The sequence below is a fragment of the Leopardus geoffroyi genome, chromosome B4 (genome assembly GCF_018350155.1).
Source record: "Leopardus geoffroyi isolate Oge1 chromosome B4, O.geoffroyi_Oge1_pat1.0, whole genome shotgun sequence".
Classification (NCBI taxonomy): Eukaryota; Metazoa; Chordata; class Mammalia; order Carnivora; family Felidae; genus Leopardus; species Leopardus geoffroyi.
Window position 1 is genome coordinate 81314599 of NC_059341.1, and position 10817 is coordinate 81325415.

General features: G+C 45.7%; 1 long non-coding RNA gene across 1 annotated transcript in view; it reads left to right on the forward strand.

The window, feature by feature from the left end:
- Positions 1–354: 354 nt before the first annotated feature.
- LOC123591073 overlaps positions 355–10817 on the forward strand; it is a 35453-nt gene continuing 24990 nt past the window's right edge. Inside the window, exon 1 of the long non-coding RNA XR_006709105.1 lies at positions 355–476. This is a non-coding gene — a long non-coding RNA (uncharacterized LOC123591073). The remainder of the gene's footprint in view (positions 477–10817) is intronic.

The window sequence follows — 10817 nt, forward strand, 5'->3', positions numbered from 1 at the left end:
AGGTGGGATTGCCAGATAAAATGCAAGCCATGCAGTTACGTATGATTTTCAGATAAGCAGGGAATACTTGTTTTAGCCTAAAAAATATTGCATGGCACAAACTTATAGTAAAACTTTGCTTACGTAACTGGGTGTTCTATATTTTATTTGGTAAACATGGCGATCCTACCCCAGGGCTCCCCACCAGCCTCCAGCCTCGACCGTCTGTCCCTCCAAGAGCCCAGCCTCCTCCTGCTCTCAGTTAAGGATTCTGGGGCAGGGCAAAGATGGATGGGAGAGCTGACTGTGTGCTGTGCGTGTAGCTTCGTTCTGAGAAAAGAGGTCACAATGGTTCTCTGCACACAGGTTCCAGACTTTGGTCAGATGATCCTGTTACTCTGGCCACTCCTGTTTGGTGAGGAAGTCAGGGTCTTATCTAGAGGGAATCACCAACCGGCTGGGCAGAAGGAAGACCAGTGGCTTCTGAGGAGGCCTGGGTAAGAGATCTGTCCATTTCTCTTTTTAAAATTAAATTAATTTGATTAAAAAATTTTTAATGATGTATTTATTTTTGAGGGAGGGAGAGAGTGAGAGGGAGAGCAAGCAGGGGAGGGGCAGAGGGGGAGACATAGAATCCAAAGCAGGCTCCAGGCTCTGAGCTGTCAGCACAGAGCCCCCGGAGGTACCCCAAGACTTGTCCATTTTGAATTTTGAATGTGAGACAGAGAGAAGGAAAACTCACCCGCTCCCTTCCTCTCCATTTAGCAGGTCTGGGATGTAGTGCGGGAATTTGCATTTTGAAACCAGTGTCCAGGGCCTCCTGGATGGTTCAGCCGGTTAAGCGTCTGACTTCGGCTCAGGTCATGATCTCACAATTCTGTGAGTTCGAGCCCAGCGTCGGGCTCTCTGCTGTCAGCGCAGATCCTGCTTCGGATCCTCGGTCTCCCTCTCTCTCTCTGCCCCTCCCCCACTCGTACGCACGTGCTCTCTCTTTCTTTCTCTCAAAAATAAACATTTGATGGGGGCACCTGGGTGGCTCAGTCGGTTGAGAGTCCCGACTTCCGCTCAGGTCATGATTTCACAGCACATGAGTTTGAGCCCCATGTCAGGCTCTGTGCTGACAGCTGGGAGCCTGCAGCCTGCTTCAGATTCTGTGCCTCCCTCTCTCTCTGCCCCAACCCACTCGCATTCTGTCTTTGTCTCTCTCAAAAATAAACATCAAAAAAAAAATTTTTTTTTTTAAATAAACATTTGAAAAAATTTTTTTAAAAAATAAATAAAACCAGTGTCCAGAGAAATTCTAATGCAGGGGTGTTGAGGAATACACTCCCTTCAGCAATAGGGTGGCTTTTAAACAAAAGCTCAAACTCTTTTTTTCTGGTAAGGATTTTGGGAGGCAGAAAGTCTATTGTTTTGAGTGTGTGTGTGTGAGAGAGAGAGAGAGAGAGATTACTATGGTGGTTGCTGGCTGGAATGTTGGAGGTTGGAGAGAAGGAGGAGGAGACTAACATTCTGTGAGAGTCTGATCTGGAGCCAGACGCACAATGATTTTAATTCTCACACTGATCCATAGGGTGGTATTGATGGCAGATTGGAAAACTGAGGCTCAGAAAGGTGAAGTAAATTTAGCAAGGGGATATAGATGTCACCTGACATGACTGGGATTTGAATCCAGATCTGTTTGGCTCTGATTTCCATGCTCTTCTCACCATGGCTCACCGCCCCCACGAAGCATCGCGAGTGTTGACTCCACGGTGCGGCAACCATAAACCCTTGCTTTTCCAGGGGGGATCCATTTTACATACTCTGTGCTGTTTCTTCCAGACCCATTGACTACCCTGGGAAATCAATGTTTCTGCCTCAAATCACTTCCCAGACTGCCTGTCATCCCCGGGGAGCAGTGGGGGTCTGTTACTAGAACAGAGAGGAAAATAAGGCCATTGACAGGGTTGCTCAGAGGGTAACAGAGCCAGAGGGAGGTGAAACAGGAAAGGGTTCAGGAGGGAGTCAACAGTTAAGTACAGAAAGATCCCACTTCCAGGGGACTCTGGAGCATCCAGGGAGGGAGAGCAGCTTCTGTCTTGCTTCTCAGTCGGGCTCCAGCAGCTCTTCCTGAGTCCATTGTTCCCTTCTTCAGGGTCCATTGCTTGCAAGTTCACTCCAGCCATACCCAGTTTCTCTGCCGGAAGGTCTGGGCCAAACTTGACTCTGCCTGGGCAGCCTGTGGAAAACACTCTCCATCTTGGAGATGGGGCCTTGAGAATGTTGCGCACGTGCACTGGCTGCTCTGTGCCCCCTAGAAGGCCTGGCGTGCTGCACTGGGGGTCTGCGAGAGCTGATGGAGAGGCTACCCTGAAAGCTGCAGTTTACTAGGATGCCTCCTGAGCACCCACTCACCCACCCCTGGGGCCCTGGGCATGCTTTTCCCCTCTCCTCTGAAAGCCCTACCAACCACCCCTCAAACTACACACATAATATCCGATACGCCATTGACGCCTTATTACCATCTAATTCACAGGCCCCATTTAAATGTGGCCAGTTGTCTCGATAATGTCCTTTATGACAAAAGGACCCAATCCAAGATTACGCATAGAATGCTGTTGACACAGTTCCTCAGTCTTTCCTTGATTTTCATGGCTTTTCCTCTTCCACAGATGAGGGGCCAATTGTGGAGCATGTCCCCCAGTTCGGGTTCATCTGATGTTTCCGCATTATTAGAGGCAGGTTCTGCATTTTTGGCAAGAATATCAGCAAGCCATACTATATTCTTTATATTATATTCTATCAGGTGGTTCGTAATTTTGATTTGTCCCATTTTTGTGATGTTAACTTTGATCGATCGATCACTGATTAACCAGACGTCTGCCAGTTTTCTCCAGTGTGAAGTTACTCTTTTCCTTCTTTGTAATTAATATATATATTTTGTTGCAAAGTAATTTGAGGCTATGTAAATATCCTGTTCCTCATCAAACTTTTACCAATTAGTTTTAGCACTCATTGATGCTTTCTGGCTGAATTACTTAGGCTGAATTACTTATTCCCGCGATGGTTGCCAAATAGTGATTTTCTAGTTCAATCATTCCCTCTACATTCATTAGCTGTCATTCTGCTGTAAGGGAAATCTTTCTCACTTCCCCATTTATTTATTCATTTATTTATGTCAATATGGGCTCATAACTTCCTATTTAGTCAATGAATTATAATTTTGTTACTACCATTGTTTTTCATTATTATTATAATCTTTTATAATACTTTTCTTCTCCATTGACCATGGTTAGTCTGAAACAAGTTGGCCATAGCGGGAGTAAGCTAGCCTTTTGGTTAGCTTGTGTATTCTCTTGTCATGTCTCCGTCATTCTTTGAGCAGTTTTTCCTTTCTGGCACAGCAAGGCATTCCAGACTCATCGTGTGTTTTCTCTGCGCCAGCCCTGCCTGGTAGCAGCCATTTCTCCAAGGAACTCTGCTCTCTTAATGGTATTTAGAAACAAAGATCCGGGCTCTCGGTGTGATCATTGTTCTTGAGATGTCGCCACTTCCAGGCCCTTCCATGGTCAAAACTAGGGAATATATGAATGCATGTACATATACACATGTGTGTATATGTATGTGTATTTGTACAAATAAATAACACATGCACATTTACATCTAGATGTATTTCTGCATCTATTTACATATACTGAAAACCATGAGTTCTCATTGTTATGCCCAGTTTCAGTCTGGCACCATAGAATTCAGGCCTGCTCACCCTGCAACACATAGACCCCCCCCACCTCCCCCGCCTGCTTGGGCTCTGATACCCCACGAGAGGCCACCACCTTTCCCCTTGTCCCTGCTTTCCCTGGGCAGATACCCTCCTCATGGCTCTACACTTCCAAGCTTCCCAGCGATGTACCACCCCCCCATCCTTCCCGCCCCTGCAGACACCTACCTTGCTGGGTTCTGCCTACTGGCTTTTGTACAGGATTATTCAGGGAGGAAGTCAGGAATGCAAGCATAAGATGCGTGTTGGAATGCAGTTGAGAGGACGACAAAATGAAGCGGCTACTTTCTTATTGATATATCCTTTAATCCACTGTTTATAGTTTCGTTTTGCTTTGCGATCCCATCTGAGAAGCTTTTGCTTTTAATGCATGAATTTGTGCTATTTTTATTTATTCATATAAATGACATGTGTTTGATACTTGTTTTATCTTTTTCATGCTGTCCTTCCGCTTTACAATTTTTTATCATTTATATTTGGCTACATGACCTATTTATATTTTCTCTTTTATGTGTATTTCTTCTGATAATATGAAAGATTCAGTTTGTTTATAGTCTTAGTGATTATCTTTATAACCATAACTTCAAATGATGTACTCAATTCTGTATCACTTAGATTGATTCCCTCCACCAGCAATGATTAAAACAGTGTACTTTTGGGGCGCCTGGGTGGCGCAGTCGGTTAAGTGTCCGACTTCAGCCAGGTCACGATCTCGCGGTCCCTGAGTTCGAGCCCGGCGTCGGGCTCTGGGCTGATGGCTCAGAGCCTGGAGCCTGTTTCCGATTCTGTGTCTCCCTCTCTCTCTGCCCCTCCCCCGTTCATGCTCTGTCTCTCTCTGTCCCCCCAAAAAATAAATAAACGTTGAAAAAAAAAATTAAAACAGTGTACTTCTACTTTCTGCTCTCCTCTTTACCATCTGATTTTCATGGATAATAGAACTAGTGTTACTTTTTCTAGTGATTTCCTTTATGCTGACAATTTTTTTTTAATGTTGATTTATGTTTGAGACAGAGAGAGACAGTGCGCGTGAGGGAGGGGCAGAGAGAGAGGGAGACACAGAATCTAAAACAGGCTCCAGGCTCCAGAACCCGACGTGGGGCTCGAACCCACGAACGGTGAGATCATGACCTGAGCCCAAGTCGGATGCTCAACTGGCTGAGCCACTCAGATGCCCCGATTTCTTTTATACTTTAGTTACTTGCGTTTGCAGGTTAAAAATAGTTTTTGATACTCTAACTGTAAAAGTTGCACGCGTCACCTGATTTATATTAACTCCTGCTTGCCGTTCCATCCCAGCCGTCCCCATGCTGATCTTTGGTTACGTTCTCATAGTTTATAACACTTACTCTGCTCTGTAACCATAATTCCTGCAGCGACTTGAGCTTTTTTCTTTTATTTTTTTTTATTAAAAAAATTTTTTTTAACGTTTATTTATTTTTGAGACAGAGAGAGACAGAGCACGAACGGGGGAGGGTCAGAGAGAGGGAGACACAGAATCTGAAACAGGCTCCAGGCTCTGAGCTGTCAGCACAGAGCCGGACACGGGGCTCGAACTCACGGACCGGGAGATCACGACCTGAGCCGAAGTCGGAGGCTTAACCGACTGAGCCACCCAGGCACCCCTGAGCTTTTTCTCTTGCACTGAAATGGATTTAGCACTCACACCCAATCCTTTTACCTCATTTTCTGGAGGCTGGTTGGAGTTTATGTCTAATAGTGTTTTTGAAAAGGGTTCACAGGAATGAAATGCCCTGAATTTGGCATCCTGGAAATACGTGTCTGTTGCCTTTAGTCTCGTAAAATAGTTTGATTTAGTACAAAGTGTTTGGGCCTCATTTTTCTTCTTCCAGAGGACTTTGTAGGGATTTCTTCACTGTCTTTTGGTGGTGTAGTCTGGAGGCGACCTGAATATATTTTTTTCCCCCTCAGCAAATGTGTTGGTCGTTTTGCCTGAATGCCCAAATATCCTTCATCTTTGAAGATAATGAACCTTATTGGGCCAGTTCTCAGCATTAGTCTTTTTGAATCGTTCACTGGTGTCAAGTATATTGAAGGAGTTGTGCAACCAACCTCCAGAACTCCGTCGTCTTGCAAAACTGAAACTCTATACTCACTAAACAGCGGTTCGTGGTTTACCCCTACACCCCCCCCCCACCGCCCCCTGCCCCGCCCAGCCAGATTTCGATTTTCTTCTATTTTTAAGGAACACTGTCTTCAATTATGTTTTTCTTTTCTAGGTGTTCTCTTTTTCAGGAGCAGGAAGTATACGTGTGGCAGATCTGGTTACAGACGAGGTGTTCTTGGTTTTAGTCCTCTGAGCATATCGTGTCCCTTGGAGAAGTGTTGTCAGCTCTGCCCATGAGTGTCATAATGGGACGCTGCGTCAGCATCCTCCCTCCATTTGGTTCCAGTTTCAGGGGACTTGGCAGGAGTTCTTCATAGAAAGTGTTATTTGGGGTTGTAAGTGCTTTCTATTTTCACCCCAAATGGAATTTACATATCTGTGCGAATTGTTTTTGTTGCGATCAGCTCAACTGGTTTCAGAGATAAGAAGTTGGTAGGTTTGTCTTTACTCCTCCTCTTTATATTGGAATTATGTTATTGTTTTTTCCCCTTAATTTTTATGTAATTTATTTAGAATATAATCTATACCTGAACGTTAAACATCCATAATCCCAGAAAGCAGGAAAACAAGCCAGAAAGCAGCCAATTTTAATTAAGCAATTATTATTTTTTGGTCATTTCCTGAAATTTGCGGGGTGGGGGGCGGGAGGGAGGTAAAGAGCTGCGGTTAGACTTCCATGTGTTAGCGCCTACCCTGAGGGGTTTGCTGGTAGATATCACACGGCCCGCCCCCACCTCCCAACCAGTGTAAGTGTTGGAGTGGACAGACCCGTACCACCAGGGGGAGCTGTCTGCTCCTTTTTTCTGTGGCCCGCCTGGGTCCTCCAGGGTTGCCATTGCCTCTGGCGTGGAAGGAGATTTCATCCCGGCTGGGGGTTCCTCCGAAACGGTAACTGGGGAAGCTCTTCCCCTTCATCAGGCTTTGTCACCATTGCGGTGCCTCCAAAGGCACCTGTGTTTGGATGTGCGGTGGCTGAAGTTTTTCTCCTTTGAGGCTAGAGGACCTGGGGCGCGTCAGGGTGCTAGAAGGCAAATAGCCCAGGAGACTGGCTGGGTATTATCAGTGGGGAAAATGGGACAAGTGTTGTGTGTAGGTATGGGCCTCAGTGGATGGTGCTACATGAATCTCCTTTCAGTACGCAGACCACTCGTTGGGGTGCCTGGGTGGCTCAGTTGGTTCAGGGCCTGACTTCGGCTCAGGTCATGATCTGCGGTCTGTGAGTTCAAGCCCCGCGTCAGGCTCTGTGCTGGCAGCTCAGAGCCTGGAGCCTCCTTCAGATTCTGGCTCCTTCTCTCTCTGCCCCCACCCCTCCACTCTCTGTCTCTCTCTCTCAAAAATAAAAAAAATAAAAATACATAGACCACTTGTTAAGCATCTGTTACCTACTGAGCATTAGCGATCCCGAGATGTCGCGCGGACTCACTTCCGCCAGCCACCTGCCTGGTGGAGAAGCAGCACAGCATGCCGAAAACACGTTCTGAGAATAGAGAGGTGTAGTGGAACCCCCCTGATGGTTTTCTCTTTCTCATAATGCAAGCGCCCGACCTAAGCTTTGATTGGCACAGCATCCACTTCCAAGAGGGTTATGACTAGATAAAGACTAGATGAAGTCAGCCACATGACTGGATAAAAAGCCAGGCTGCCTTCTTTCGCTCAAGCTCCTCTGGTTTAGAGGTCTTGGTTGGTTTCGATAACTAACCCTTTGGGCTGCTTGTTTTTCCTCTTTTAGCACTTAAAAAAAAATTTTTTTTTAACGTTTATTCATTTTTGAGAGAGAGAGACAGAGCATGAGCAGGGGAGGGGCAGAGAGAGAGGGAGACACAGAATCCGAAACAGGGTCCGGGCTCAGAGCTGTCAGCAGAGCCCGATACGGGGCTTGAACCCGCAAACTGTGAGATCATGACCTGAGCTGAAATCAGACACCCAACTGACTGAGCCACCCAGGTGCCTTAACTTTAAATTTCTGCTTTTATGTTTTTTTTTTTTTTTTTAATTTTTTTTTTTCAACGTTTATTTATTTTTGGGACAGAGAGAGACAGAGCATGAACGGGGGAGGGGCAGAGAGAGAGGGAGACACAGAATCGGAAACAGGCTCCAGGCTCTGAGCCATCCGCCCAGAGCCCGACGCGGGGCTCGAACTCACAGACCGCGAGATCGTGACCTGGCTGAAGTCGGACGCTTAACCGACTGCGCCACCCAGGCGCCCCTCTGCTTTTATGTTTTAAATTCATCGATAAAGAGTGAGCCTATGAAACTCTTGACCCCAGTAAAAGCGGAAGCCCAGGCCTGTGTGCTCTCTGTTTCTGCCCACCACCTTCCTGTGTGGTGCCAGGTGGCTATGTCATTTACGGGGCTTATAAGTAATGACCTTTTCTTCCCCCCAAAGTTTCACAATGGTTACTGCCGAAGGGCATCTTGCAATCATAAGAAAAACCACGAAGGCCACCACATTGGTTATTGATAGGCTGAGACCAGCACAAAACCATAGTATGGAGACATTAATTTCACAGGATGAAAATGGAGAGGAGGGTGGAAGTGGTGATTTATTTAACTTTCAGCTAATGTTTATCGAGTGCCTGCTATGTTCCGGAAACTGTTTCAGGCACTGGGGATACCTCAGTGAAAAGAATAGAAACCCTTGCCCTCATGGTGCTTACATTCTAGTGAAGAAAACAAAGAAAACAGACAAGTAACTTATATAGTATATTAGATAGTGAGAAATGCTACAAAGTGAATAAGTTCTAGAGATCTGCGTTACAACATGGTGCCTCTAGTTAACAATACAGTGTCATGGCTTAAAAACTTGTTAAGAGGGTTAATCTCATGCTAAGATGCCAAGTGTTCTTAACACACACGTGTGCACACATAGGCACAAGAAATCTTTTGGAGGTGATAGATATGTTTATTACCTTGATTGTGGGAATGGTATCATGGGTATATGCATATGTCCAAACTCACTAAAATGTATACATTGACTACATGCCATTTTTTGTGTATTAAATATATCTCAAAATAGCTGAAAAAAAAAAAAGAAGTGCTAAGGACAAAAATAAAGCAGGGAATATATGCGGGAAGTGGCAATTAAAAAATTTTTTTTTAATGTTTATTTATTTTTGAGAAAGAGAGAGAGAGAGAGAGAAAGCACAGGTGTGGGAGGGGCAGAGAGAGAGAAGGAGACACAGAATCTAAAGCAGGCTCCAGGCTCTGAGCTGTCAGCACAAAGCCCAACGCGGGGCTCAAACTCACGGACCACAAGATCATGACCTAAGCCAAAGTCAGACGTTTAACTGACTGAGCCACGCAGATGTCCCTAAAAACATTTTTTTTTTAGAACAAACTATCGGAAAGAGAAATTAAGAAAACAGCTCCATTTATAATAGCATCAAAAAGAATAAAAATAGTTAGGAATACATTTAACAAGGTGGTAACAGATGTTTACAGTAAAACTCTAGGAGATACATGTCAATATAATGCAACAGTATTCAGCCACCACAAAGAAGGAAATCCTGCCATTTATATCAGTGTGGCTAGAACTTGAGGGCATTAGGCTAATTGAAATAAGTCAAACAGAGAAGGGTGCGTTGTGTATTCACTCACTTATGTAGGATCTAGGAAAACCTGAATTTGTAGAGACAGAGTAGATTGGTGGTTGCCAGGAGCTGGGAAGTGGGGGAAATGGGTGACAGAGGACAAAGGGTATGAAGTTCTGGTGATAACATGAAAGTCAAGAGCATGAAGAGAGGACGCGTTTGGGGATGGGGGTGGGGGGTGTGTATTACTTTCCTAGGGCTTCCATAATAAAGTCAAATGGATGACTTTGAATGACAAATTTATTGTAGGGCCATACTCTCTCTGAAACTGGTAGGGGAGAATCCTTTCTTGCCTCTTCTAGCTTCTGGTGTTTGCCGGCAATTCTTGGCGTTCCTGGTCTTACCAATGCATCACTGCAGTCCCTGACTCCATGTCGCATGGTCATCTACCCTTGATGTGTCTTCACATCATAGGTGACTCTATGTCCAACTTTCTCTCTTCTTACAAGGACAGCAGTCATATTGGATTATGGGCCCACCATAGTCCAGTATGACCTTCGCTAATTTATATCCGCAATGATTCAATTTCCAAATAAGGTCACCTTCGGAGGGACCAGGGGTTAAAACTTCCACAAATCTTTTTGGGGGACACAACTGAACACATAAAAGGGTGGCAGTCTACTTGAGTGTGAAGTGCCCTATTTACCCAGGGTTGATTGTAGCTGGCGCTCGGGGTCGGGGGGGGGGGGCTTCTACTGGAGGTCTCTCTGTGCTTCGTAGGCAGTGCTGTCAGAAATGGAGAATGTGTCGTCATGGTGGGAGGAGGGAGGAAGGAGATGAATTTCTTCACCCCATTTAAAACAGGGTCTATGTCGGGGTGCCTGGGTGGCTCAGTCGGTTAAGCATCTGAGTTCAGCTCAGGTCATGATCTCATGGTTTGTGAGTTCAAGCCCCACATAGGACTCTGTGCTGACAGTGTGGAGCCTTCCTGGAATTCGCTCTCTCCCTCCCTCTCTCTCTGCCCCTGCCCCCCTCTCAAAATAAATAATACATGAAAAATAAATAAAACAGGGTCTAGGTCGAATGCTGTCACTCCCAGGATAGAGGGGGTGGGTGTTAGGTGGGGTGGAGGAAGGACCATCTAGAATCAAGGACTCTGGGAGGGTTAGAAAGCACACCTGCCACACACCAGGCTTGGGAAGAGGGTTGGCAGGAAAGCGTTGTCCTGTCTTCCTCCACAGTCATGAATATTCTTCCCCTGCTCACCTGTGTGCAGAGTGTGAAGTGCGATCCCAGACTGTGGTGGAGGGAAATGGGGTACGCTAATCACATGGATTGTTGCAGTGGGTTAATAGGCCTTTTAGTCAAGTGCCAGCTCTCACTGCAGCGGCTCATTATTTTACTGATCTGGTCTAATTAGCCA